The following is a 27498-nucleotide window of genomic DNA, read 5'->3' as shown; positions in this document are numbered from 1 at the left end:
GAATCTTCCTGTAAATTTGACTTGTAAAATGAAATCGAATTTAAATAATAGGAAATGCAATATTTCTATTATTTCCATTTTCCCTAATTTGGAAGCAGGACTTATTTTCACTCCCTTCTACAAAACCTTTAATGGAGACTAAGCTTTTGTGCCGGGGCTGAATGTAACTGGAGAGGCAGACTCAGTGGAGAAATGCCACTCTCTATCAGTGTCCCACTTTCAATTCTGACTATAAATTATATTCATAAAAAACGTTCGCTGACTAAAAAATTATTTTGGGGGCACCTGGGTGACTCAGCCAGTTAAGCATCCGGCTCTTGATTTCGGCTCAGGTCATGACCTCACTGGGTTCCCTGGATCGAGCCCCGGGTCGGGCTCTGCGCTGACACACGGAACCGCCTTAGGATTCTGTGTCTCTTCTTCCCTCTCTCTGCCCCTTCCGAACTTGCACACTCTCTCAAAATAAATAAATAAACTTAAAAATTATTTTATAGTACTGAGATATAAAGTAGAACCAGAAATCTAAGGGAAATAGTAAAGACACACACGTGGGCACACATACGTATATGTGCAATGCCAAGAAATTTGTGAGCACATAGAAATTAAGCAAATCAATTTTTTTTTTCATACCATCAGTTTTGTTTCCAACCACATCTGGGTGGAGGAAATACAATTTGGTTGGAGCAAAGGAAGGATAACGGAGGGGGAGCATGAAGCATTGTGTAACTTATATTAACGAAAGACTTGTACTTTCCGAAGAGGAAAATATATCTTCTGTAATAGCTCAATCCTCTTTTTTTTCTTTTTCTTTTCTTTTTTTCGTAGCTGGCTAGTTATACTGCAGAGGAAAGAAAAAAAAAATGTGAAACCACCAAATTTCCCACACAAGGCATTAGCCTCAGTCAACCTTAGCCATATTGCTAACCTCCTATATATCTTGCTTCCTTTGTGAGGATTGATTCTTTACTTGTGATATCATGATAATTTCTAAACTTATAATAAGATAGCATGACGGCAGTCTAAAGAATGAATAGATAATATAGCATAAGGAAGCTCTAAATGGAATGATTTTTCAGGGTTTCCTGGGAGATGTCAGCACTAGGTCTTTAAAATAGCATTTTATAATGTCAAAAAAGAGGGTTTTTCCCCCCCACACTAGTTTTGTCATAGAGCGGCATTAAAAAACAAATTAAAAATGTATGCCGAGCTCGAAAATACTTTTGAATAGCAATTATGTCACTTAGGTGTACCTGCCCATCCATCTGCTTGTCAGAAACCAAACAATGTATTCTTTCAAAGACTTGTCTTTGGATTTCTGCCTCAGGTGCTTACGGAATAATCGCTGACGTTTGAGGATGTGTGCGTTATTTAGGTAATGAAGATGTTAACTCGAAAAAATTCTTCCTGCTAAAACGGTTCATGACGATTTTGACACAACTGAGGTTTTGTTACCATTGGTTTCTATAAATTTAATCCGCATCTACGGTTCATTGTTTGGTTTTCCTATACCATGGAGATACTGGGCATGTTATCAGAATTATCAGAATAAACGACTAGAAATCTAAATCAACATCTGCACCCTAAATGACTCGGTGGGATGACACACGACTCGAAATATTTCTTAATATTAGAAACCCAGCAAAGGAGACATCAAATTTGTCAGCAGAACTGCAGAGATGACTCTATCAATAACCCATGGCACTTTTGTATTCCCCATCTGAGGCTATTATACAGCTTTGGATGATAGCCCACTTCAACTTCATCATATGATCCGCTGGGACAGAAACTCATAACTGGCTTTCAACACAGAGCCTTCATATAAAAGGTAATAACCACAGCCAGTCAGTATAGAGAGGGATTATAGGAATGCAGCAGTGTAACCGAAGTTGGGGGAAAAGCAGTTGGACATAAACCTGACAAAAACAGGCCCAGAAGGACGACTTCTTAAATGTTAAAAGCAAAAAAGAAATGGGCATCTTTGAAACACATGCTTTGGAGAGTTCGAAAATGGCGTTTTTTGAGGAGCTCTGGCGGCTCGTGTTGAAATGACCTGTACGATTCCCACACGCCTCCCCAAACACACACACACATGCACGATCACCGGGGATGAGATGAAAAGGTCTCCTCCGACTGTGCCACCGGCCTGGTCACTGGGTCCATCCACTGTTTCTAAATACACAATTTACGAGACCCACCTCTCAGCATTACATTTCGTTGCCTTCGGGATCTCTCCAGAGAAGCTCCATGCAGTGGTTAAGTCCTTGTTGGCTCAGTGGCTTGTACCAGTCATGAGGGCTGATGGTTAAATTGCAGGAATTTTGTGAGCTAGTTATTAAGTACAGATATCACCAAACAATAAGATATGCAAACTTACAATTAAATACATTATACCCAAACAAAGGCAAGGTGCAAAAATCTTCATTGCTTAATGTTTTAAACCCATTTTGCTACTAAGTATACTCTTGGAGCTTCTGATAAATATCTTATGTGTTTTGGGGATTGACTGAAATGACACCCCAGGGTTTATGACTATCAACTTAGGGACCAAAACAATAGCACTTGTGAGTCACTGGCTCTACTCTGTGACAATAAGGGGTGAAAATGTGTCTATGCCCATAGAACCACTCTATGACCTAATCCATACATCACTGCCCTTGGGGAACGATGTAAGGAACCACCTACATGAGGCACAGACCACAGGAATCAGCCAGGCATGCAGATGACCATTGGCTGTATTTTCAAAAAAAGTAATTATTGATGAAACCAGATGGAATTCATGTGAAACAGAAATGAAGGCTTGCTTCAATACCAAGTAGACACCCAAATGTTAAGCTTGCAGAATTTAATAAGCCGGCTTTAATTAAAAGCTAAAGGGTAGCTTTCTCAGGAGTTGATAAATAATTTGAATTAGTCTTAGTAGATTGACAGTATTAAAAATGGCCTGGAGACTTTGGTAGCATCTCTAGTCCTTAGAAAGATAAATGTTTATTTATCCAAGCACCGTGTGATATTTTGAAATATCACAAGAACAGAAAGTACATTTGGCATTTTTGCTAGTCTAGTCTATGATTCAACAATCATAGTAAATTACTTTCTTATGTTTGATAACTTTGTTTTCACTACAGTTATATTCACATAGTTCACGTTAATAACCATTATGATTATTAAAATATATATTAGCCCTTTGCCATCTGTAAATACACAAGTCAAATGACTACCTGCCATCATTAAGAAGAAACGTAAAGTTGAATGTGAAACCGTAGTACTCGGATTTGTAATACACTTTTTGCAGAATTAAAAAAAAAAATCATAATTGTTTACCAAACTAGACTACAAAAGTATTTAAGACAATACTAGGGCTAGAAACAGTTTTTCTGTTTATATGATTTTCATATCGCTTGTATTTTAAGTGCACCACAAAAGATATATTCTTGTGACATTTAAATAAAACATTGTATCTAGAGTGTTTGCTACAAAGTTATTACCTCCGAACTGAAAAATGACAGCAATTTAAAGCATGCTTTCTGCTAGACCAAATGCTTTGTATAAGTAATCACGAGGTAAAAAAAAAAATTTGGCTATAAAGGTAGGTAGTGACAATTATTGCCTGAATGTTCACACATTGTTCTTTTGTTTAAATAAGCCGTGCTCCTCCCTTACTTGAAAAACAAACTGGCTACATGACTAATGATATGCTACACACACACACACACACACACACACTAAATTTTAAAAGCATTTCGTTCAAAATGCAAATTTCAGTATACGATAATCCTTTGTGAACTTCAGATTAGAACAATAAAGGAGCAGTCAATCCTTCCTGAGTTCTATGCGGAATGTATGTTTCTGGTTCGTTGGTCAGTTCTTTCACTTCTACTGGGATGTGTCTTATTCACATTTCAAGATAACACAAAAATATTTGAGAACGAATGAAAATAATTACTTAGGTAGGAAAGCTAATATGAAAATAGGTATGAAATACTTGTTTCTTTTGTTCACTTTTTTTTTTATTTGAGAGAGAGAGAGAGAGAAAGCGAATGAGCAGGGCAGAGGGGAAGAGGAGAGAGAGAGAGAGAGAGAGAGAGAGAGAGAGAGAGAGAGAGAGAGAAAAACTTAAGCAGGCTCAATGCTCAGTGCAGAACCCCATGTGGGGCTCAATCCCATGACCCTAGGATCATGATCTGAGCCAAAATCAAGTCTGACTCTCAACAAACTAAGCCACCCAGGCATTTCTCTGTTCTTCACTTTTGTGGAAAAAAGACTTTAATTGAAATAAATAACTTTCTATCAATCTCTCAGGTTGAGTTCAGTGGATATTCCTGGTATGTCTATCCCATATTCTCTACCTCACAGCCCTAGGTGAAAGCTGGCTGAGAGCCAAGAACTATCCCTCCCTTCCATTGTCTCACCAGCCTTTTCAGGAAAGCAATTAAATACTTATTTTTAAGAATCTCATATCAATACTGTAGCCATAGAAAGAAGAGATAATTCTATCTGAAATCAAATTTTAAATATTTTCAGATAAGTTACATGGTAAGAATTTATATTGGTCTCCTAATAAAAGTAATGTTTTTCCATAATTAAAATGTGGATCTGTTCAAGATCCTCTTTTCCAGAGAAAAGTGTCTGAAATTGGGGAGACCACTAAGAGCAGAAACCTCCCCAAAGCTAAAATAACAAATAATGAAGATAATGACAAATGTGTATTAAATTGCAAATTCCTGGACAGGCCATCCAATTTATTTTCCCTGTAAGATGTTAATCTGTTTAATTCACATGCAAGAGACATGTAAATTGGTGACTCTGTTTTCTGTATCATAGTTAAGAGAGAGGCTAGGTAAGAAAAAATAATAGATAAAAATAACGGCTGTTTCAGCAAAATCAGAGTGAATTTGCCAAATTCTGTCGGGCCTGGCTTGGAGCGGTGGTCACAAAGGAACTCAGGAGTTTAATAAGAGCGCTGTTTATTTATTTCATCCCAACAGCACGAGACATGGTGTAGGAACCGAGGGAAGAGGGTTTGATAAACTTCCACCTTCCTTTCTGTCTTGTGCGGTTTCACTGGAAATCACATTAGGAACAAATGTAGATAGGTCTCTCTCTCTCTCTCTCACTCTCTCTCTCTCTCTCTCTCTCTCTCTGTGGGAAAAGTCAATGGTTTAAATTCTGTGGTTACACAAAGTAAGAAAGATTCATTTCATAATCTACTGGCTTCGAATAACTTTGAAATTCCGAGTGTTTCTCAAGTGTGAACATCCAGCCCCGGAGGCTGAAGACAAAGCCCAAGAGAGAAGGCACGTCCAAGTTCAGCCGGTGCCCATAGACCACGGTCCGCGGGTCTGCTCTGCCAGCCCCCTTGCCTGTGCTCACTTCGTTGGATTTGTAGCACTAAATAAGTATTTTCTTTTCTATGATCTTCTAAAGCGCCATATGTATTTCAGTATGTATAATTGTGCTTAAATCCACAATCTGTCTGATTACAAATTGATGCAGACCACTCAATATTCCTGGATGCTCAAATAAATAGCTGCATAAAATCTGCCTCTTTTGTTATGCTACCAAAAAAAGAAACAAATCAGTCACACATATCCTGAAAATACCAGTAACACAAGAAAAATGGAGGATATTTGTTCATTTGTTTGTTTGATCAGAGGAAGGAAACTAAAAAAGAATTTACATCTATATTAACAAACATCTGTTGGGTAGCAAAGAAAAATGTGTGTGATTTTTTTCTGTAAAAAAAAATTTTAATGTTTTGTTTATTTTTGAGATGGAGAGAGAGACACAGCACGAGCAGCAGAGGGAGAGAGAGAGAGACAGAGGGAGACACAGAATCTGAAGCAGACTCCAGGCTCTGAGCTGTCGGCACAGAGCCTGACGAGGGGCTCTTACCCATGAACCATGAGATCATTTACCTGAGTCAAAGTCTGACGCTTAACCAACAGAGCCACCCAGGCGCCCAATGTCTTTTTTTATTGAAAATATTTTTCTAGCTATTGTGATTTTCCATTTATGTATAACATTAAATCATAACAAACCAATAAATAGTCCCATTCACTAAATGAGTAAGACACTTCAAAGTAGAATATTTTATTCTAATGTCTATATTTTCTATTTTTTTCAAGATTGGCCTTTACAAATCCACGTTGAATTGTGAATATCTATATAGCAAAAATAGTTTTTTAAAGTTTTTTTAATGTTTATGTATTTTTGAGAGAGAGAGAGAGAGAGAGAGAGAGCAAGCGGGAAAGGGGCAGAGAGATAGGGAGACACAGAATCCGAAGCAGGTTCCAGGCTCCGAGCTGTCAGCACAGAGCCCGACACGGGGCTCAGTCTCACGGACTGTGAGATCATGACCTGAGCCAAAGTCAGACGCTTCACCGACTGAGCCACCCAGGTGCCCCAATAAAAATACTTTTGATTAGAGATCAATATGCAAAAAGGAAGTGAGACATTAAATGCTTGTAAGCATCCATTCTACCAGTGCCAAGAGAAAATTACGTCTTTCTTAAAACAAATTATGATAGCTAACTGGTCAATGTCAAATAACACAAATCCTGCAAAAGTATTTCTCATCTTGTGATCTTCTCAAGAACATTTTCCTATTTATCTGCCATTCCTTGTAACAATCGCACATAGAAATTCAGTTCACGATTATATATTTAGATGCTTAGAAATAATGGCAAACCAATAGTAGGGCACGCACCACATTCTTATCTTGTCCTCCTAAATACCCGTTCCTACTAAAAAGAACCAGGAATCCTTGTAAGAAAGATCAGTTCCAGAGCTCACACACACACACACACACACACACACAAATTCAAGAGGAGATTTGTATCTGTCAGAGAACACAAATGTGTTCAAAGGATGTGCAATTGTGAAATTGACACCCCAACCTAACTTGACCACATCTCCTAAGTTTGAGCATGCAAATATGTAATAAGATTCTGCCATAACCTGTGGATAAAAGAATCCGTGTGTCCATGTTGATATCAAGAGTTTGATAGCTTGATAAGAAAGGGAATATTAATAGAGTTTCAAATTATCTTCTTATAAAACACTTGTTTAATTACAAGGGAGAAACAGAGTAACTTCTCAGCGAAGCTGCCTCATAGAAACCACCTTCAACAAACTGTCAAAATGACACCAACAAGTACCAGAACAAAAGGACATCTCCTGTGGCAAGTGCACGGCTCCATGCCTCCACTATTCCTGCTGAGAAGCTTAACGGAAATCCAATCACGAGAGCGCATCTGAGAAACCAGACTGGAGTGACGTTCTACTTTTTTATTTCTTTTAATGTTTATTCCTTTTTGAGAGACAGAGACAGAGCATAGCAGGGGAGGGGCAGTGAGAGAGAGGGAGACACAGAATCGGAAGCAGGGTCCGGGCTCCGAGCCGTCAGCCCAGAGCCCGACGCGGGGCTCGGACTCACGGACTGTGGGATCGTGACCTGAGCCGAAGTCAGACGCTTGACTGGCTGAGCCACCCAGGTGCCCCTGGAGTGACATTCTAAAAAGTGGCCGACCTCTAATTTTGAAGATGTCAAGGTCATGAGGTCAAGGAACGGCCAAAGAGTCTTCCAATCTGAGGGAGCCTGAAAAGCAATGGCAAGGAAATGCAGAATTTGATTCCGAACTTGTTCCTTTGCTAAGAAAGACATGGTGGTAAAATTAGTTAAACTTGAATGAGACACGAGGATTAGGTGTCACATCAATGTTAATTTCCTAATGGCGATGGTTGAACTGTGCTCGTTTAAGAAAATGCCCTGGTTTGTAGGATATATGCAACAAATTGGTTGAGAGTGACAGGGCATCAGCGGGCAAATTACTCTCCAACTGTTCAGGGAAATTTTGTTTTTGTAGCGAAGGTTCGCTTTTCTGTAGTTTCTTGTTTGTTTCAAAATTTAAAAATCATTTAAAAATTTGAATAATGATTTGGTACGACTAGTATATACCAGCAATATACATTCAATGACAAAAAACAACAACAACAACAACAACAACGACAAGCATTCAATTCCTCATCCTCTAAAACCTAACGGGGAAAAAAGCAATAAAAATATATGCTACAGAGAAAGATAAGGAAAGTAGCATTATTTTCAGATGAGATTTAAAACATCTCTGGAAAACTGAAAAATGATAGAAGGGTACCCACTGCAACACGGGTCACTGCTAAGCTCGTTGGTGGAGCCCTGGACGTAGACGTTCGGAAAGCCCTGGGACTCGGAAATCCCAGCTACAAATTCGTATTAAAACAGACACCCAACATCAACAAAACTTTAGGCTGCAAACTCATTTAAATGGAAAGTCTGGACGTTAAGCAGCCACACAAACTTCTAGTCCAACATACAAAATCAAAGAACATTTCCTAAAAAAAAAATAGAAATAAATATTGGACATGAAAGCCCTTCGCATTCTGGATTTAGGGATCACACGTCGGAATGGCTGCATTCTCACAAAGTGCTCTGAAAGGGTGATCGCCAAGTGCTTACAGAACTCACAAGCAGCTCATCATCCAGTCTTCAGTAGGAAACGTCAGATCCACAGCACCAGAGCTTTGAGCCAAGCATCCAACAGGAGATAAAGGGATAAATCAACAAAACAAGTAAACAAGTAAGTGGATTCATAGATAAATTCAGGAATTGAAGGAAAACACCCAGTATTCACAGACTACAGGATAGCATGACTATCCTAACACACTTTAACACAAAACACACTTTAAACAAACACCAAAAATAAGCAGAGATACCTAGAGATTAAAAACATGATGGCCAAAATTGTCTTGGATTTTTAGCTTAGATTGGATTAAAATACTGAAAAACATGTCCCATAACCTTAGAAGAGAGAGAGATCAATAAAAAAAAAAAAAAAAAAAAGTACCAGGACATAGAAAACCAATCTCCAACAATGTCTATAGGAAATAAATAAGTAGCAACAACAAAATAAAATAAGAATAAGAGGAAAGGACATGAAGGATCTGTCTAAACCAAAAAAGAAAACAGAAAACAAACAAAAAAAAAAACTTTAGCTCCGATTGTCATAAAATCTAGAGCAAAGGGAAAATTCTAGAAGCTTTGAGAAAGAAAACAGTACAACAGCAATGAATGTAACCAATGACCAAAAAAGACGTGGGTCCGGTCAGATGGGAGTCAACTTTTGCACCAGCAGGAAGGCGTGCTAAACCACAGCGAATGCATTCCCCCACGTTCATGAGGAAAAATGTAACCAACCTACAACTGTGTGCTCAGACACACTATCCAACTACTGTCAGTGTAGACTACACACTTTCAGGCATACATACGTGAAGGATTCTTAACACGTGTCATTTCTAAGGAAGTTCAGTGAGGGTAGGGTAAAGCAAAATCAAAGATAGCAATGGCAAAGAGGAAAATACTGGCCCCCAGGCACAGTTGAATAAACATCAGAAATGCAGGGAGAGGGAGTTTAAGGATAACAATGCAGTAGGAGAACTCACAGGGGAAAAAAAAAAAAAAAGTCCGTGGGAGAAGAAAACAGCAAGTATTGCAGAAAAAATAATTGCAAAAGAAAAAAGTATAATGCGATAAGAGCACACGACTCACCCCTGCAGCCAATGATACTGACAATAAAACAGACTGTGGGTGTTTTGAATTTTAGTTCCAAGAGTCTACCTGTGGCCAAATCATAAAATCAATCGTGGTTTCGTAAGAAAATGTAGATAGCATTCACTGTGGCATCACAGAACCACACGTGGAAACAAGTAAAGCGGAAGGTTACGGTCAGGGCCGAGAGCTGGCACACTTAGCACTTTGTTGCACACAACCAAGAGAGCTAGGTGCACAGGTACGGGTGATATATCATGAGGTCCAAAGTTGCAACGTATCGTTTAAAATCACGATCAACACAGGAGCCATAACCGGAGATACTGACATCGTGCATCGTTAGTTTTACATCGTAAGTTTCTAACAGGCTAATCACTTACCATTTCTTCTGTCTCTAGCATATGAGGAAGTCTACGCAAGAAGTCAAAATACAGATATTTAAAGATGGATGTTATTTAGACCTATGGAGTTTTCCAGAAGACACATGAACACCAATAAGTTTTTACAATGTGATTGCTTCTCGAACGACGGGGGGTTGTAAAGAAAGTACGTTTTCTTTTCTCGGTGGGCTGTTTGTCCTTGTTTTTTGGTGTGTGCAGGGACTTGTGGATCCCCAAATCCTGGCTTCGAACGTGTGTCAAAAGCACAATATTTGGAAAGATTTAGCAGTTAATCTCTGGAGAGTTTCCTCATACCAGTCACATGAAAGAGACAGTAATACTCTGGGTTTTGCCATTTTCATGTGGCACAATCTATGCACCTTATATACGCTGTCCGTGTCATATGCAATTAATGTTGATTTTAGAGCAATGATTTATTTCCTGTATCCTTTGAGATCGGAAACCTGTCTGAAAATTATAAGAGTGGTAAAAGGCCTATTGCATCATGCGGGTGTTCAAAGTCGGCTCCTGAAGTAGACAATTAAGGCTTATCTCCAATCCTCAAACCATCTTTAAAGAGGCAAGCTGTAAATGTGCCAAAACTCTGCAAAACATAGCACAAATGTAACGCAGCATTGCAGTTTGATCGCTGAGAACTAGGAATGCCCCTTCCCTGCAGGAACTCTATGCGGGTAAACAATGTTTATCCCCCATTCCAGTATGGAAGTTTAAAAATTTAGACTCCTTTTCCACATTGCACACAGCACACAGTCGCACGGCAATATGAATCCTGCCGAAAGGAGCCAGCTGCCATACAGACATCAATAGCGTGGGGTTACATTAGAAAATTAAAATATCTTCTAAAAAGTGAGCTCGAGGATCACTTAGTTATTCAAGGCTAATCTCTATCCCTGATCAACTTCAAAGGCCCTGAAACGAGAGGCACATTTTCTAGAAGAGAGTCAACGAGGTAGGGCAAGCATGTCTCGGGGGGGTGGACGGGAGAGAAGGGGCGAGCCTGAATTATTTCTGTAGCCTTCTGGCCTGAGGGTTGTCCCGATTTGTAGTGTTAAAAATTAGAAATCCACGCCAGATCACAGCAGGCTTTTAGTTTTCTAAACATGTCTTAGGATCAACAGTGTATGGGTCTCACTACAACATCTGGATGCAATCTCAGTCACTCTCCATATACAACTGTTTTGTCTTCTTAAGCCCCCAGTGGAAGCTCTCCCAGAATGGTGAACGCTCAGGCCGGATAAACCAAACCTGACAGAGTCATATCATGTGTTATAATAAAACATGATTCAGTGGTCACCTAGAGACCACAGATTTATTTCTCCGAGGAGGGTCCTCCAGGAGGCTGGATGTCCAAGATCAAGGCACCGGTGATTCAGGGTCTGGTGAGAACCCTCTTCCTGCCTCATAAATGGTGCCTCCTCACAGGGATACTCACAGGGATGAGGGAACTCTGTGGAGTCTCCTTTCTAAGGGTTAGAATTTCAATAAATCTGTGAGGGCGTCTCGTGCATCAACATGTGTACAAAGCCTTGCTTGTCGCCAGGCACCCCAAAAAGTTTCAAGGAATACATTTTAGAGAAAATGAAATTCTAAAACTGTGTGATGGGAATATGATGAGTCAGTTAAGACAATTCATTGTTGCATGCCTTTGAGGGGGAAACTTTAATTTTTTTTAATGTTTATTTATTTTTGAGAGAAAGAGAGAGAGCACAAGTGGAAAAGGGGCAGAGAGAGAGGGAGACACAGAATCCGAAGCAGGCTCCCGGCTCTGAGCTGTCAGCACAGAGCCCGACGCGGGGCTCGAACTCACAGAGTGTGAGATCATGACCTGGGCCGAAGGCAGACGCCCAACCGACTGAGCCACCAAGGCGCCCCAAGGGGGAGAATTTAAACTGTTCTTAAACCCCACAAAGTTCACATATGTCTTTGCCTATGACATTTTAATTGTTAGAATTTTTAGTAATTGAAGAGATATTCTTTAAATGTTAAGTTGCCTTTTTTCTCTGTTAAAATGACATTACACTAAACACATCTATGCTTTCAAATAGTTAAACCAAAGCTGATGTAAATGACTTGATTTAAGAATAATCGATCTGGAGCTGGCTTCTGTTGGATCACAAAAGCTAATTGTTAAATTTTTAAGAATTTTGGGAGAGCCAGATTTTAAAACATTGAGAGCTTAAAATTGGCTACGGGCAATCACTGTCAGGCTTCCTCCTCACCCCCAAACCATGCCAGTTATTAAACATCTACCGGCACACCTCTGAATAAATTTTGGTTTAGCAGAAATATCTAACTATAAAGGAAGTTAAACTTTGCAAGATCCACATACATCATGCATTCAACAAAAGATGAGCCCGAGGCAAGACTGTGAAAATGGATCTGTATTTGCATTTCTTCCTTTCCTTTGTGTCAGCCCAATTAGGGCAAAACAAGTATTTGTAGGTTTAATAGATCCTAAATGAATTTTTAAATACCAATAATATCAATAAAATACACTAGATTATTTAATCTGCATTTTCTCTTTGCCTCCTATAAAGCCCTACAGTTTAGCAACATCCCAAAGTGATTTGGGGGTGCCTGTGTGGCTCAGTCAGTTGGGGATCTGACTCTTGATTTCAGCTTAGGTCATGATCCCAGAGTCGTGGGACAGAGTACTGAGTCGGGCTCCATGCTGAGTGTGGAGCCTGCTCTCTCTCTCTCTCTCTCTCTCTCTCTCTCTCTCTCTTTCTCTCCCTCTGCACCTCTCTCCCACTCGTGCTCTCTCTCTCTAAAATAAAAACAAACAAAAAAAACGAAGTGATTTGAACTTCACTCCTCTCTCCTCCTCTTGAGTTTTGTAGCCTTGGTGAATTTGGTGGTTTTCCACACTTGCTCTCAATTTTCCAAGCTCTTCCAGAATAAGAACTTATGTGCTCATCCTTTCTCCCCTCTCCTTCCTTCCTTCCAGTAACACTTGCATTTGATCTGGCCACATACTCAAATCTCAAATCACCATGGGATATACAATTGTCCGTACAGTGGTTCAAGCACATACGAGGGACCTGTACTTCCAGACGTACTGAATCAGAAATATTACGAGGCAGACCCAGTGGTCTGTCATGTAACGAGCCTTCCAGAAGGCTCTGACGCATCCCAAAGTTGAGACCCAGAGCTTTCTACTGTACAATTTGTAAGAACAGCGATTATACCCATTGCCCTACAGAGTGCCTGAAATACAACAAGCATAGAGTAAAAGATATTTTTGGATGAACGCATTAACTAATCCCCTAAAAAATCTCAGTACTAAAATACTCTGCACACACACAAAGAAATCTGCAAATTGCTATTATGCCCCTGAGACCACTCTCCCCAGAAAGGCTTGCCTTTCAGTATCACATGGATTGATTCCTTTTCAAGTCCTCATTTCCTCTGAAAAGGTATTGGGAAAACCAGTCAATGCTGAGCAAAGTGCTTCAGGATGCTGGCTTCAAAGCGCGCAGAGTGGAGGGGAGCACAGCGATGTTATTTTCACACTGATCCTCTTAGAAAAAAGGACATTTCAGCTTCGATGGTTGGTCTTCTTTTCAGAGCCCTGCAGCAGATTTTTTTTTTCTTAAAGAAAGATGGAAAAGCAGTAGAAGGAATTGAGACTGGGATCCAGACTGTAAGAGCGAGGGAGAAAAAAAAAAAAAAATCAAAAGGTTGATATGAAAGAAGAGCTCTCTAACAGCAGCTTTCAGCTTAGATGTCTCCCAAACAGCTTCCACTTGGAGGCCAGCATGCCACAGGTGCGCCCACATGGGCAGGTAAGAGAAAGAAAGACTGCCAGGCTGCGGCGAATTCTGGTCCGTTGTGCGTTCACCCCAAGGTGCCCTTCTGCATCTGGTGTGTACCTCCATGGGCACAAGTGGTTAGCTGGTGCTTTTCAAGAATATGACAGATCTCACAGAACCAAAGGTCTGTAAGATGTGGAACAAGCCTAACAAGGCCGCCTCGGCAATGGTTAGTAAGAACGCCTTCAGGAAGGCTTTTGTGTTTACCGAAAGAAATGGATAAATACCTTGTGTTTTCATGATTCGTCCCTGGGCGTTATAGGGAGTTACCAGAATTGTTCCAAACTAGAAATGAGAGAAAAAAAAAAAAATCTTAACACCAGGGGGGAATGGAAAGATCAGTGAATTCACCCAATATGATGATGTTAATGGAAATAACAGGGATGGTGGGTTATGGCAGCCTGGTGGATTATGGCAGGATATAGGTATATTTCCAAGAGACAAAGGCAAAACCAAATTTTGATTTCCTAGTTCACATTGTGAAGGCTTGCTAAAGACTTAATATCACAAATGGGTCTTTGTCACTTCAGTTTGTAAATGGTTGTGTCTGCATAGATTTTAAAACGTAAATGACTATGGCTATAATAATAAATGAAAACTAAATTCTTTTTCAAAATAAAAAAAAATTGTCCTCTAATCTACTGACTAGGAATTGTTCATGTAGTTCAATCTTGAAAGAATTCATCTTTAATTCCAGCAAGGAAGACGGATGGTTATTGGAAAATGATGCACATCCCTTGGAGGAATATCCTGGAAAATTCAACGGTTCCATAGGAGCGTGTTTGGAATTTGAAAATATGTCACAATAAAACTATTTGACTCAATAGTTTTGACTCAATAGTCCTCAACTGAGGACTCTCAACCCTCAACATGGTGGTTTTTCCAATGAAATTGTTCCTGTAATTTGGTGAGTAGCAAAGGGTCATAGGAGGTAACTCTTACCATTTCCTTTGGAAAAGTTTTGCCCAAAATAATAATTGTCATTATAACTTCACTTGAAAATTTATTTTCAAAAAATTGGACCTCTTTTTCTTCATTTCTTATCCCTGCAGTTTTATTTTAATGCACATTCTTTCTGAACAGATATATCAACATTTCCTAAGAAAGCATTATATGTAGAGGGGAAAATACAATTACAAATAAGTCCTTAAGATGGCACCAAGCTAATGAAATCGACTACTACCAAATGGAGCCGTTATTTGGATAACATATAATATAATTTAAGTGATATTGTTTGTCTTACCTCAAAATATTATTACAGGAAACCCTAAAAGACTAAAAGATTTTGCATAACAACCGGAAGAACCCAACTAGAAATAATTAGCTCTTCAACAAATATCTCAGGTCTATTATTAAACAGGGTTATTTGAAAGGGTTTTATTGTCTCCTCATAGGAGCATAAACTATAACTCCTTACGTCATGGTTCCCTGCTCTTCAGTTTGCTAATGTTGTAAACATCCAAAAAAAAATAAAAGAGTTTATGCAGCTGTTTCCCCAAGAAACCTTGGGCAAAGCCACATCGATTTGAGAACACACAGAGCCTGCTTGTGTTCTATGTTCAGCAACCCCACAAAATCAATGTGTACACTCTCCTCATGATCTCAGTCTAGAAATACAGTAATTCTAATGAACACTGATGTATTTTACTTACTTTCTTTCTCCTAGTTTTCTTTTTTAATTTTTTTTAATGTTTATTTTTGATAGAGAGAGAGAGAGACAGAGTGTGAGCGGAGGAAGGGCCGAGAGAGGGAAAGACACAATCTGAAGGAGGATCCAGGTTCTGAGCTGTCAGCACAGAGCCCAACGCGGGCTCAAACTCATGGACCACAAGGTCACGACCTGAGCCGAAGTCGGACTCCTAACTGACTGAGCCGCCCAGGCACCCCTACTTTCTCCTGGTTTTCTAACGTGGAGCTACTTTGTCTTTGCCATGAGTGGTAATATGTGAACAAAATTATAATAATATATTACTCCTGTTGATGACATCGTATAATGTGCCCTACACACTATTATTCTATCACCATGAGAAACAACCTAGAGTCGCAATTCCTGAAGTGAACGAAGTGTCTGAGAGGGCAAAGCTTTAAGCATCGATTCCATTTAAATGTTTCTTCTCAGCGAAAAGACTCGAGGTGGTTTTCTCTCTCCATGTCCTGTGATACCTATGCACACTCGCAAATGAACTGGGTTACTTGGAAAGGAAACATGAAACTATGTAAGTGTAAAGCATAAAAGAAGACACCTTCCATTGTCACCACGTTCCATTGGGCCCGTATTCAGACAATCGTGAAGAATTCCCCGGGCCCGCACCCTGTGGCTCAGGCCCTTCGTTTCAGTAAGTGCCTGTGTCTTTCTTCACGCCTGCAGAGCCCAGAATAACCCTGGATTACCAACAAACCCTCCAGATAATCGTCCCATCATTCTTTTTGCTCTATGTGCTTGTTCTTTACATAAAGTTAAATGGCCAACAGATCATTTTTCAAGAATGCGTAAATGCCACTAAGAGAAGTAGACCCAAAAGGAGGATCTGCTATACCGAAATACATTTCATACTTTTTCAAGAGTTCAAGCCATATTTATCTACCTGAGGATGCCTCCACAGTCCCAGGTCACACAGCATAGCATGATGAGATGGCTGTGACACTACTAAACCCACGCTTATCCGTGATTCTTTCATCTGATCTCCCACGGTTAAATCTGCCTAGAATATCATCATGCAGAATTACATTTTGTTTCGAGTTACTAGGACTTTTAACTATTAAATTAATTTTGAATCACATTTTCCAAATAGTCTCAGTGAGGGGAATTTTGAGCGGCCCTTTATCAGGCAAATTAAACAACAGCTTGCATACATAGCCCAGTTATACATGCTCACCCATAAATATGAAACATACCCTGCTTAGAATTAATTGACGACAAATAAACGGCGTGGCCGTACTTCCATATCCATTCTCTGCACGGCCAAATCCCTTCAAAAATGGAAACCTTCAAAAGGTCTTCGATTTAAATGATGGGCAATTCCAAGCAATGTTTCTACTCTCTTCTCATTTTTCTAAATCACCTGACTTAAGCATGAATAAAACATCAACTACACGCTGATCAAATCATCTGTTGTGAGGTCAACAATCATGCAGTTGAATTTATTAGTCCGTGATCTGAATTATCAAACCACCATTAAAACGGAAATGATACCTGAGTCCATTTGTGGTCCTGGTTTTTACGAGCTGCCATAATGCATCAGGGTCACTGTCATTTGAGCCCAGCCTTTTCCTTCCCAAATTACCACTAAGAGCGCGTTGTGGGTGCCGGTACCCATCTGTAATTTACTTTATAATTTTTGAAATGTGGTAAACCAGACCCATAGACAGAAATTTTCAAGCAAGGAAAAGAATTTAAGTGGCACGGTAAAGGTACCTTTACTAGGGAAGAAACAAACATATGTGTATATATATACATATATATATATATATATATATATATATATATATGTTTTAAATCTTGATCACAGTCTTGCTTTCATTCATTTGGCAAAACAATTTTGATGAATATAACAAATCCCAGTCTATGGAGCACAGACTGTGTGCCAGCACATACTAGAACATTTTAATTTTTTCTTTACCACATCCATGCAAGAGAGGAAACACTACTATTTTACAAAACAGGAAGTCAATGTGTAAGAGAGGTTAAATTGGTTATTGCCAAATAGCCATTGGCAGCCAGAACGGGCACTGGACTCCGAGTCCAAACTACAAAGGTGGTTGTGTTTTTCTAATAAGGCTGTCATCACAGAACATGACCGACTGGGTGACTTAAATTTATCTTCTCACATGTCTGGAGACCGGAAGTCAAAGATCAAGATGCTGGGAGGGTTGGCTGGTTTCTCCTGAAGTTCTCTCCTTGGTTGGCAGGTGGACACCTTCTTGCTGGGTCCTTACGTGGCCTTTCCTCTGTGTGTGAACATCCCTGGTGTCTATACCTGCTTTCAGAACTGGTATTATGAAAATACCAATCGTATTGACTCAGGGCCCCACGTTTATGATCTCCTGTAACCTTAATTACCTCTCTAAAGGCCCTCTCTCCAAATACAGTCACCCTGAGGGACAGGGCTTCAACATACAAACTTGGGGTTTTGGAAAGGATGAGGATACAATTCAGGTCATACGGTGCTCTTCCCACAGGGCACAAGCTCTAATAAAGGAGAAGATTGCTTCCTGGTGTTCCACACCGAACACTGCGCTGGGAGCGTCAGATACATAATGCACGAAACGGAGCCTCTGTCATCCAAAAGATCTAAGTGCACCAGAGCAGAATGCATGCAGATAATAATGTGGACAAAATGCTGGGACTGCCCTGGCCTGAAGCAACTTCTCATCATCTCGAAGGGGTCAGTCTTGTGCTAATGTCCCGAAACAGGCCCTTCTAACATTTGGGGTGTTTGGATAGGCTTGGAAACCATGTGTTTATGCTGAAGACTGTATTGACTTAGCCGACTTATTGGATTGATATCATGGCTTAGCATGACATCTTCTTCGGATTGCTCCTACAGTTGGCACTGACACTAACGTGGGTTAGGGAGATGCTGTAGGAGATGGGTATTTGTGGCAAAAGTTGAGCGATCAGCCCTCTGGACTGTCTTGTAATGTAAGCTGGTACATGTTCCATGCCACGCTATGCGTTATCAAAGGTCCCTGCCGGCTTTCACTAGTTGAGTCTCCAAGGCCGACCTGAATAGCTTTAATGTTCCCCCAAGCTTGGACAAACTTTAGACAGCTTTCTTCCTGATAGAGGCCCTTTATCCCCTTTTTTCTTAGACCATTTACTTTAGAAATAGAATTGCATTTTATAATTGCAAATGATTTCCGTGCCACTTTGAAATATACATGTCTCCTTAAAAGTATCTTACCGGTGTCGCGACATAAGGAATGTCCTTCTCAACGACCTGAGAACCATCTCTTTGATATAGAAACATCTCAGGAACGTGGTACCTCTCTGTCTCCTAGCCTCTGTGGGAGGGTAGGGGCCTAACTTCAGTGGGTGTCTTGGTCCAAGTTTTAAAACTACCTCCGGTTTAAAGATTCAGGAAAGCTTATTTTCCTTTACTAAAGTCAATTAGGAAACATGGGTGGCCCATGACCATCCCCACCCCAGTCTTGAAAATTCCCCCAATTTTTGTTTCAGGGGAATTGAGTTTAATCTCTCTCCCCTATTGCTATGGGTAAAGAGTCTCCTTTGTCTGTTTAACTTTATCTCATGCAATTTTTACTTGGCAAGGCTAACAGGCTGCTCAAGGCCTGAGACACGCTTAGTTGACTTTTCCCTCCAATCGACAACCTAAGAGAGGAGGGATGACTCTACAGTGTGCTGCTTTGAGTACTGGAAGGATCTCTACACTAGCATGAGAAAAAATCATTTCTACTACTTTCCATCACTGCCTGAAACATAGTCAATGCTTCCCTGCACTGGCTTTTCTCATTATTGTTGGCCCTCACGTTTTCTTTTTTGTAAACCACTGTTTCCATGACAATTCATAGTTCTCTTAACTCATCTCAACAGCAAAAAATAAGGAAGCTTATGGGAGCAGGCGGAAGGGGGTCTATGGGAGCCTAGAATAGTCAGCCTTCGATCTGAGAAATAACATACGGAAAGTTAATGTCTGAAGTAGCGGGGAATGTTCGGACAACTACCGGTAGATAATTTAGGGGGACCTCCCTTCCCCCACCCATTATCCTCCTTAACCATAAGAACAACCTTCTCCGTATTTCTCGAAACAAAACTATTACAGGTTTGTTGTGCAACATCACTGAAGTGATGGAAACTTAGAAGAGCAAACCATTCATTGCACTGCTTGGCACAAGGGGTTTCACACCTGTTATCTTACTTTGCCCTCGCAAGTACCCGGTGGACCTTGCACACGAAGAAACTGTAGCTTACGGCTCACACACTAATTCTAAGACACAGCTAGGATTCTAACAAGTGCCTGCTGGGCGCCGGAGTTCACAGTGGTGCACGACGCCATGCTGCCTCTTTCTCCTCCCTCCTTCCCCCACCACCACCGGGAAGAGTTTCCACATCAGTGTCTCATAACATTGGTTCTAACAGCAATGCTGTGAGACAGGCTATTGCCATCTCCATGGTTATACACATCAGTTAAAGATCAGAGAAGCTGCATCATTTCCCAAAAGTCACAAATGTCAAAAATTGAAAGTGCATTCACCAGACTCCAACCCAAGTTTGAGACATAGCTTAAAAAAGGTTTATCATGATTGGGCATAACAACAAAGAGAACCTGAGTCATGGGCAGGTTAATCTGGAAATAAAGTTCTCAGTGATGCCTTTCAACAAAAATAGCAAATTATATAGAAAAAATAAGTAACTGAGCCTTATTATTTTCCTGTAATAATGACTTATTTATTTTAAAAAATAGTCAATATTTTCATACCAAGCAAGAGAAAATAATTATGGTAAAGGGATGATTTATTTTTTCCCATAAAATTTTTAATGTTTATTTATGTTTGAAAGAGAGAGAAGCAGCACAAGCAGGGGAGGGGCAGAGACAAAGGGAGACACAGAATCCACAGAAAGCAGGCTCCAGGCTCCGAGCTGTCAGCACAGAGCCCGGGTGGGGCTCAAACTCATGAACCGTGAGATCGTGACCTGAGCCAAAGTCGGTGCTCAACCGACTGAGCCACTCAGGCGCCGCTAAAGGGATGATTTCTCTATTGTTTCTGCTTTTAATGCTCATTCATTTTCCTCCCAAAGTTATTTGAATCTCCCTTGCTCGGAAACAAAGATCTTGCCCTATCAGTTGAAATGTCATAACTCAAATTAGGAAATTTGTTTTAGAAAACATAAAACAATTTTTATGCAGTTAGAGCCCATTAGTTCCATAAACAACAAAACATGTAATGCTGGAAAATACACGTATATAAACATGAGTTATTACGTGCTCCAGACCTATTTTGACTCTGGGCACCAAAGGATAGCACAGAAAGATGGAACACATTGCACTCAAACAAGAACGGGAAACAGAGTAAAGAGATGGCCGAAATCTCAAGAGTTCAATTCATTATTCCCATCAGCAGAGTAATGTTGGGCAGTACTGTTCATCATTTTTCCATAGTGGCCCCTTCTGTCCTCTGTCTCCCCTCCAGTTCTCCAACCGTGTCCGATGATTTGCCTAACCTCATGTCCAAGGTTCGCCTACTCTCAGATGCCTCTGGTGAGATTCCTGAAACTGCTGTTCCCTCACTTCACATTTGGCATGCAATCCGCTCTGACTCTTGTCCCTGCCGTCCTGCTGAAATTGTATTTGCCTTGCCAAATCTTGTGGTCAGGTCTTTGTTGATAGAGCACAGAACGTCCAGTCATTGTTTATGCTTGGTCACGCCTCCTTATGCTTGGACACGCTTCTCTGTCTGCTTTGCGAGGTGCCGTCTTTCGACTTTCTTCTCGTTTACCTCTTTCCCAGGATGCTTGGAGCTCTTCCTCATGACCCGTGCATGACACGTTGCTCTATCCTCTTTTCTATGTTCAGCCCCGAGAAAATCTTAGTAAGTCCCCTTTCTTCATGCCACCCAGATGTGATGATGTTTTCATTTTAGTTTGCGATTTCTTCCGTGGGTTCCAGGCTTCCGTATCTCCCCCTCTCCTACGTATGATCTCCTCACGTATGTCAGGCCGGCGGCTTCCATCTAATACAACCAAACGTATTGCTCAGTCCCTCTGCCCCATTGTGGATTAGCTTGGTCTGTATCCATTGGAATTCTTTTCTAATATACTGGGCTGAATTATGGAAATTGAGAAGTTGCAAACTAACTTGTCAAGAATTCTGTACAGAAATCAGGTTTCCCTCTACAACTGAAGGCCTGCCAGCCAGACAGACATGCACAAAGCTTACATTGGGAGGGGCATTACGTGAGGCATGCCCAGGCATGGCTCACGACAAAGGATGGGCCCATGGCTTTCCGCACTGGTGTGACAGCTTTGTCACCATGGCAGAGGACACTGATTCTAAGGGTGGGCATTTTCCTGTTCAGGTCAGCATGACAAATGATCCTCTAGGCCTTCTAAAGCTTTTGCCAGCTGCCTAATGCCAATTACTAAATCCCTGTCTGCCTAAACCAGCCAGAATGCTTCGGTCATCTGCAACCGAATCCTAGCCGGAATGGTCTCAGAACACATTCTTCCAATCAGCTTCTTCTCTGCCTCCTCACCCTTCCATGTGGACGTCACTCCTATGTTTCTTCCATGTCCCCGGCCGATCCATCGGGACTCCCTCAAAACACCAGTACTCTTACCATACCGGTCCCGACTCCCATCTTGCTGCTTCCAGTCCTGACACTTTACACCCTGCCGCTTGATATTAGATGGCCAACCAGATTGGTCTTTTAAAAACGTAAATCATATTACATCACTTCCCGGCTCATGTGGTCCTATGCACCCATCCTGAATGAAATCCGATCTTAACCCAATGTGTCATGCTCCAGAAGATGTGGCCCACCTACCTGTCTGACCTCACTGAAGGTTACCACTGTGCCCTAATTTTCTGTCACCCACATACACCCTGCTTGGTCTTATGGCAAAAATTTTCGTTGCTGTGAAACACCTCTGGATCGGTTTTAGATGGCTTGCAAATTTGAATCATTTGGGTCTCTGCCCAGAAAGACTCTCACAGCCTCCTATTTTAAATGGCAACTCCTATCTCTCCTCCCTCCATCTATGACTTTATTCTGCCTCATTTCTTCATCTGTCACTAAGGGAAGTTCATAGTTTTGTACTTGCTTATTTGTCTATGTCCTGTCTGCTTCCACTTGGAACATCAACACCACTAACAGCGTGAATTTTGTCTCTTGTGCCCAACACCTTGCCTTCGACACATAGAACAGTTCTCAGCTTGGGGAGCCTGGGCGGCTCAGTAGGTTAAGCATCCCACTTTGGCTCAGGTCATGATCTCACAGCTTGTGAGTTTGAGCCCTGTGTCGGGCTCTGTGCTGACAGCTCAGAGCCTGGAGCCTGCTTCCAATTCTGTGCCTCCTTCTCTCTCTGCTCCTCCCCCACCCAAACTCTGCCTCTCTCCTTCTCTCAAAAATAAATAAACATTAAAAAAAAATTTAAGAAAAGAACAGTCTCAGCTTACAGGAAGATTTCAATGACTAAAAGAGCAAAGGAATGAATGATGATTTTTAGTGGTCTGAAAAGAACGTATATAATTACTTCCAGAAAGAAAAGCCTGCATCAACCTTTCTCTGACTTGACAAGTAGCTTCTAAACTTCATAGTAATTAATGAAAAGTCATGTTAGTTTCTACCTCACCACATGTAGGAGACTATTCAGACGATGGTTCATAAACTGTAGCAATACTTGTGTGTGTGTGTGTGTGTGTGTGTGTGTGGCAAAAGGAATAGAATAAGAACCAAGACATGTAACATTTAGATACCAGGCCCTTAAAAAAACTTGTAAAACACTCTACAACAAAGAAGAAACCAAGGAATGGAGAAGAGTGCTTTCACACTCTGAAAGCAAGATTAAATATATTTCATGCGCTTCCAACACGAAGGTTACAGAGTAATGAGGGGCAAGACGACCCCCAAACAGTGAAGGTTGAAAATGGATTTCTGACACATGAACATCCTTGAAAGTCCTGTAGACAGTGAATGCTGGATGGATCGTAAAATAAAATAGAACGTGTCTCTTTGCATGTGTACTGACTGCTCTCAGTATTGGCGGCCCCATCTTCGAATGATTTACACTAGCGACTTTTGTAAAAGATTTCTCTACAACAGAAATGTTCCTCGTATAATTCCCACATGCAGCAAAGTGGGATGTATAAAACCCTCCTCCTCTTTTGCTTCTATTCTCTTTCATCGGTTGGCCATTTTTGTCCATGATCATTGCTTTGTGTTTCTTTGTCTTCTAACTTTGTCATGGTTTCAGGGGCCAGCCTGAAAACTCGTAGAAACCATAGCCAATAAAATAGAAGCTTAGATAAGATTTCAAAACAACATCTTTCCAATTTTGATAATAATAAGGTATTTTGTGTGCATTACCGTTTATAATTTTCTAAACGCTATTAACATAAACAATCTCGTTTAAAGCCTTGTTACTACCCTCTCATAGAGTAACTAAGACAGATATTATCATTTCTACATGACGGAAACAAAAACTTAGTCACTGAAAGATGTAATCCTTGTTGTTTTAGAAAACAAGTCTTTGAGCATATGCGAACCTATCAATCCTTTACTCGCTCACACAGGGGCTTTTATTTTTCTTTCAACCTTTATTTCAAAATATGAAATTTAAGTTAATGTTAATCTAAGTGTTTCTTTAGGTAAAGAAAGGCTTCTTTAGCAAAGAAAGCAGAATAAGTTATTTCAGAGCAAACCATTTCTTTTTCAAAATGCATGGAATCTTTTTTATAGCATTATCGTGGAATACTTGATATACACAAAATGCACGTATTTATGACATACAATTTTATGAATTCGGACATAAACATACATCCATGATACCATCGCCATAATCAAGAAATGTATAGATCAAACTTTCTGTGAAAATATATTTTTAAACTTTAGCCACAAGCCCGTTGGCCTAGTAAGGGCTTAACAAGGCAATGTTGAAAGAATAACGAATCAACAAAAGTTCTACATTTTGGTATCCGTGTAATCAGCCAGGTAATCTGCCAAACTCAGTAAATTTACGTCTCCACCCCGAGCTATCCAGCCATCCTTCTCTCCTCCCACGGCCAACTCCTGTTAAAATATTGCCTTGATTTCAATCCACTTGCCCAGTTTATATCCCACATGGGGCTCACGTGCTCCTTCTTTTGCTAGTTCGTTAGCTAGGGAGCAGATAATGCTCTGAAGAGCCATATACAAGCTTGGGTTTTTGGGGAAGTCCTAGGAATTAAGGTCAAGCAAAACTCACACACAGAGACTTCCTTCTCCTCATCCGCCTGAGAGTTTCTTAGAATAAAATGTATTGTAAAGGAGATTGTTCTGAGAGGCTCGTGTCAGCGGAGACTTTTTCAGACTTGGCTTATCCATAGATCGTGAACCACATGCCTTCCAAAATAGTCAAAGGTTGGTAGGTCAGGCTGACACAAGGACATCTCTGGCCTAGAAGATTGTATCGATGCTCTCTCGTTGAAATACTGCTCCACTCAGTAGTCAAATGCGGCCCTTCTGTCCACTGTGCAATTTCCATATTGCAATTACGAGAGGCTAGAAAAGTTTCCACCCATTTCCAGCTAGAGCTGTACTTTTGAAGTGTTCTTTCCCGGCCCAACAGTGAACCAACCCCATAGCCTTCAGGGCACTCTTTTTAATCAGGTTCTTTCCTCAGTGCTGTAGGGGAAATTAAATAGGATGGCCATTAATTAGGGTGGCAGCTAGGCACATTCCCTCAGATGTCATTAGCAGGACCTAAGTCTCCATGACAGGTCTACAACTGAAAAGAAGAGCTAGGCTCTGCTTTTTTTAACACGCGCGCGCGCGTGCACACACACACACACACACACACACACACAAACACACACACACACAATCTTCATCTTCTATATAACTATGATGAAGCATTTTCTTACACCTTTTGGTAGGCTGGGGAGGAATGGATATTTTAGGATCCCTTATAGCTATAGTTAAGAAAGCCCCTCTGGGTACCTCTCTAACCTCCTCCCTCTAACTCTAGACTCCCATGTGTCAAGATTCAGAATAGTTTTTTTTTTATTATTATTATTATTTCTGAAACAGTTCTTTAACATTGTACATGCTGCCAGTGAGTTTGGTGAAGGAGAGCTTTTTTTAGATTTTGGAAGCTGACTATGGAGTCCATTGTTCTCCCGACTTGATACTTCCTAGAAGTAACCGAGGGACCGGCCCTATCTCATTTCTTGGCCAAGCTTCCACGTGCCTGTTGAAATCTCTTGCTTTGCAGGGCTGGACTTGACTTTTCATTGACTCTCGAGCCATGACTTCCTCTAGAAAATGGGACCCATTACATCTATTATAAACCAGAGGCTAAATGGGCACATCATCCAAAAAAGTCCCTTTGAGAATAAAAGAATGTAATACTTACCGAAATCACATGATCTAGTTATAACCGCCCTGAGACATTACTCAGATCAAAATTGCACACGAAACAAATATGCCAGATTATGAAATTAAACAATAAGGTGATTTTTATTTTTCTGACACTTCATACTCCCTTTGCATAAATCATAACTAAATGTGTAAGATGTAACACAGCGTAGAAAATTAGAGTACTATGAAAATAAGCACTTTCTATGATTTGTGAGAGCCATAATAATGGACTATTCTGCAACCAAGTTTCACAAAATTTGGTGCGATTTTTGGTAGCTATCAGTGGAAACGGGAGAAAATCAGCAAAGCCGTGAGATTAGGCAGCACAACCTGTGTGTGATACCTATACTGAAAGCTTAAAATTAAGGCCTAATATTTTGTGTGCTTTGACATCTGGGGGAAACTGGGAAAGCCTCCAATGGCCTAACCACACCTTTCACTGCTCTCTTTCTGCTCCCACAGTTAAGGTCCGCTACCCAACCCTCATCATGAAGACTAACTCAAGACTCATGGGAGTCTTGAATTACCTTCAGGAGCAGGTTGGCTTCCCTGCCAACCCAGAGAATTATTAAAACAAGACAATATTAACCAACCAGGGGCCACCTCACCCTCCTGTTATGACCAAGTTTGCCTCCCACAGCTCCTGATGGCTTACTCTGTGCCTGAATGCGGCCTCTGTGTGACCCTACATGCCATGCGATGCCTCCTCTTTCAGGCTGGGAGCGTATGTGACCAACAAACTGTTGTCAGTCTCATCTGTTCAGGGTCATTGTCATGTGCTCAGTCATCCCCTTAACCCTAGGGTAAGTATCCTTCCTTCACCAAAAGTGTAAAGAGGAAGCGACCAAAACATATACAGATCCATATGTGCTTGTAAATTTCTATTTCACATATTGTTCTTGCAAACATATTTTTCTCCTTTAAAGGAGAAATCTAAAGATCAAGATTTAGAACTTGTTATTAGTTTATGATGCTCTCCTTTGTTCCTAATTTGGATTACACCCCACAAAATATTTCTTCCCTGTGAAAATTTTGATCCCCCCCTTAACAAGAACTAACATTGTCTCAACATGCACTCCAGCCAAAAGGACCAACCAATAATCTTAAGAATTTCATGATGGATTACATGGTAAGAGATTCAGGAGTACTGTTCTGTTCTAAAAATAATTGAGCCTACTTATAATGACTGATAGGCAGGTAATTTGCAGTGAGTGTTTTACAGAGAGCTTTTGTTTAAGCAATTCCTGGCAATAAAAGTTGTCTTACCATTGAATCATGAACTTCATCCTTAGTTCTGTGTGGTACGAACTAATCTAGGGTAAAATGCAAGTAGTCAGGCAGACAAGAATGAGTCTGAGTGCTTTGAAGTATGCCAAAAAATCCCTGTTGTACAAACAGTTCTTCCTTGTGCTGACTTAATGCTTGAAATTCCCGCCATTGTGTCCGATTCTTTTTGAATGATTCATTCAGAAAATCTTTGATAAAAGAAATATATTACTCGGTGTGTTTTTTAAAATGTGCAATTTCAAAGCTAAGTGCAGCATTCCCAGGGAAAGTGATTGAAGATAGAAGCATTTAACGTCAGTCACAAAAAATGATAGGAAAAGGCACCTAGCACTTCTGG

At 40.6% G+C, this 27498-nt stretch overlaps 1 long non-coding RNA gene across 1 annotated transcript; it reads right to left on the bottom strand.

Moving 5' to 3' along the window:
• Window positions 1–636: 636 nt before the first annotated feature.
• LOC131489749 (uncharacterized) lies at window positions 637–27498 on the bottom strand. The gene is made up of 4 exons (XR_009250713.1): window positions 27141–27498; window positions 24725–25139; window positions 2196–2295; window positions 637–838 (listed from the first exon to the last, which is right to left on the bottom strand). It is a non-coding gene; the product is annotated as an uncharacterized LOC131489749 (long non-coding RNA).

The sequence above is a fragment of the Neofelis nebulosa genome, chromosome 11, assembly GCF_028018385.1.
Source record: "Neofelis nebulosa isolate mNeoNeb1 chromosome 11, mNeoNeb1.pri, whole genome shotgun sequence".
In the NCBI taxonomy this organism is placed as follows: Eukaryota; Metazoa; Chordata; class Mammalia; order Carnivora; family Felidae; genus Neofelis; species Neofelis nebulosa.
Note: the sequence above shows the minus strand (reverse complement) of the source record. Positions and strands in the feature narration are given on the sequence as shown.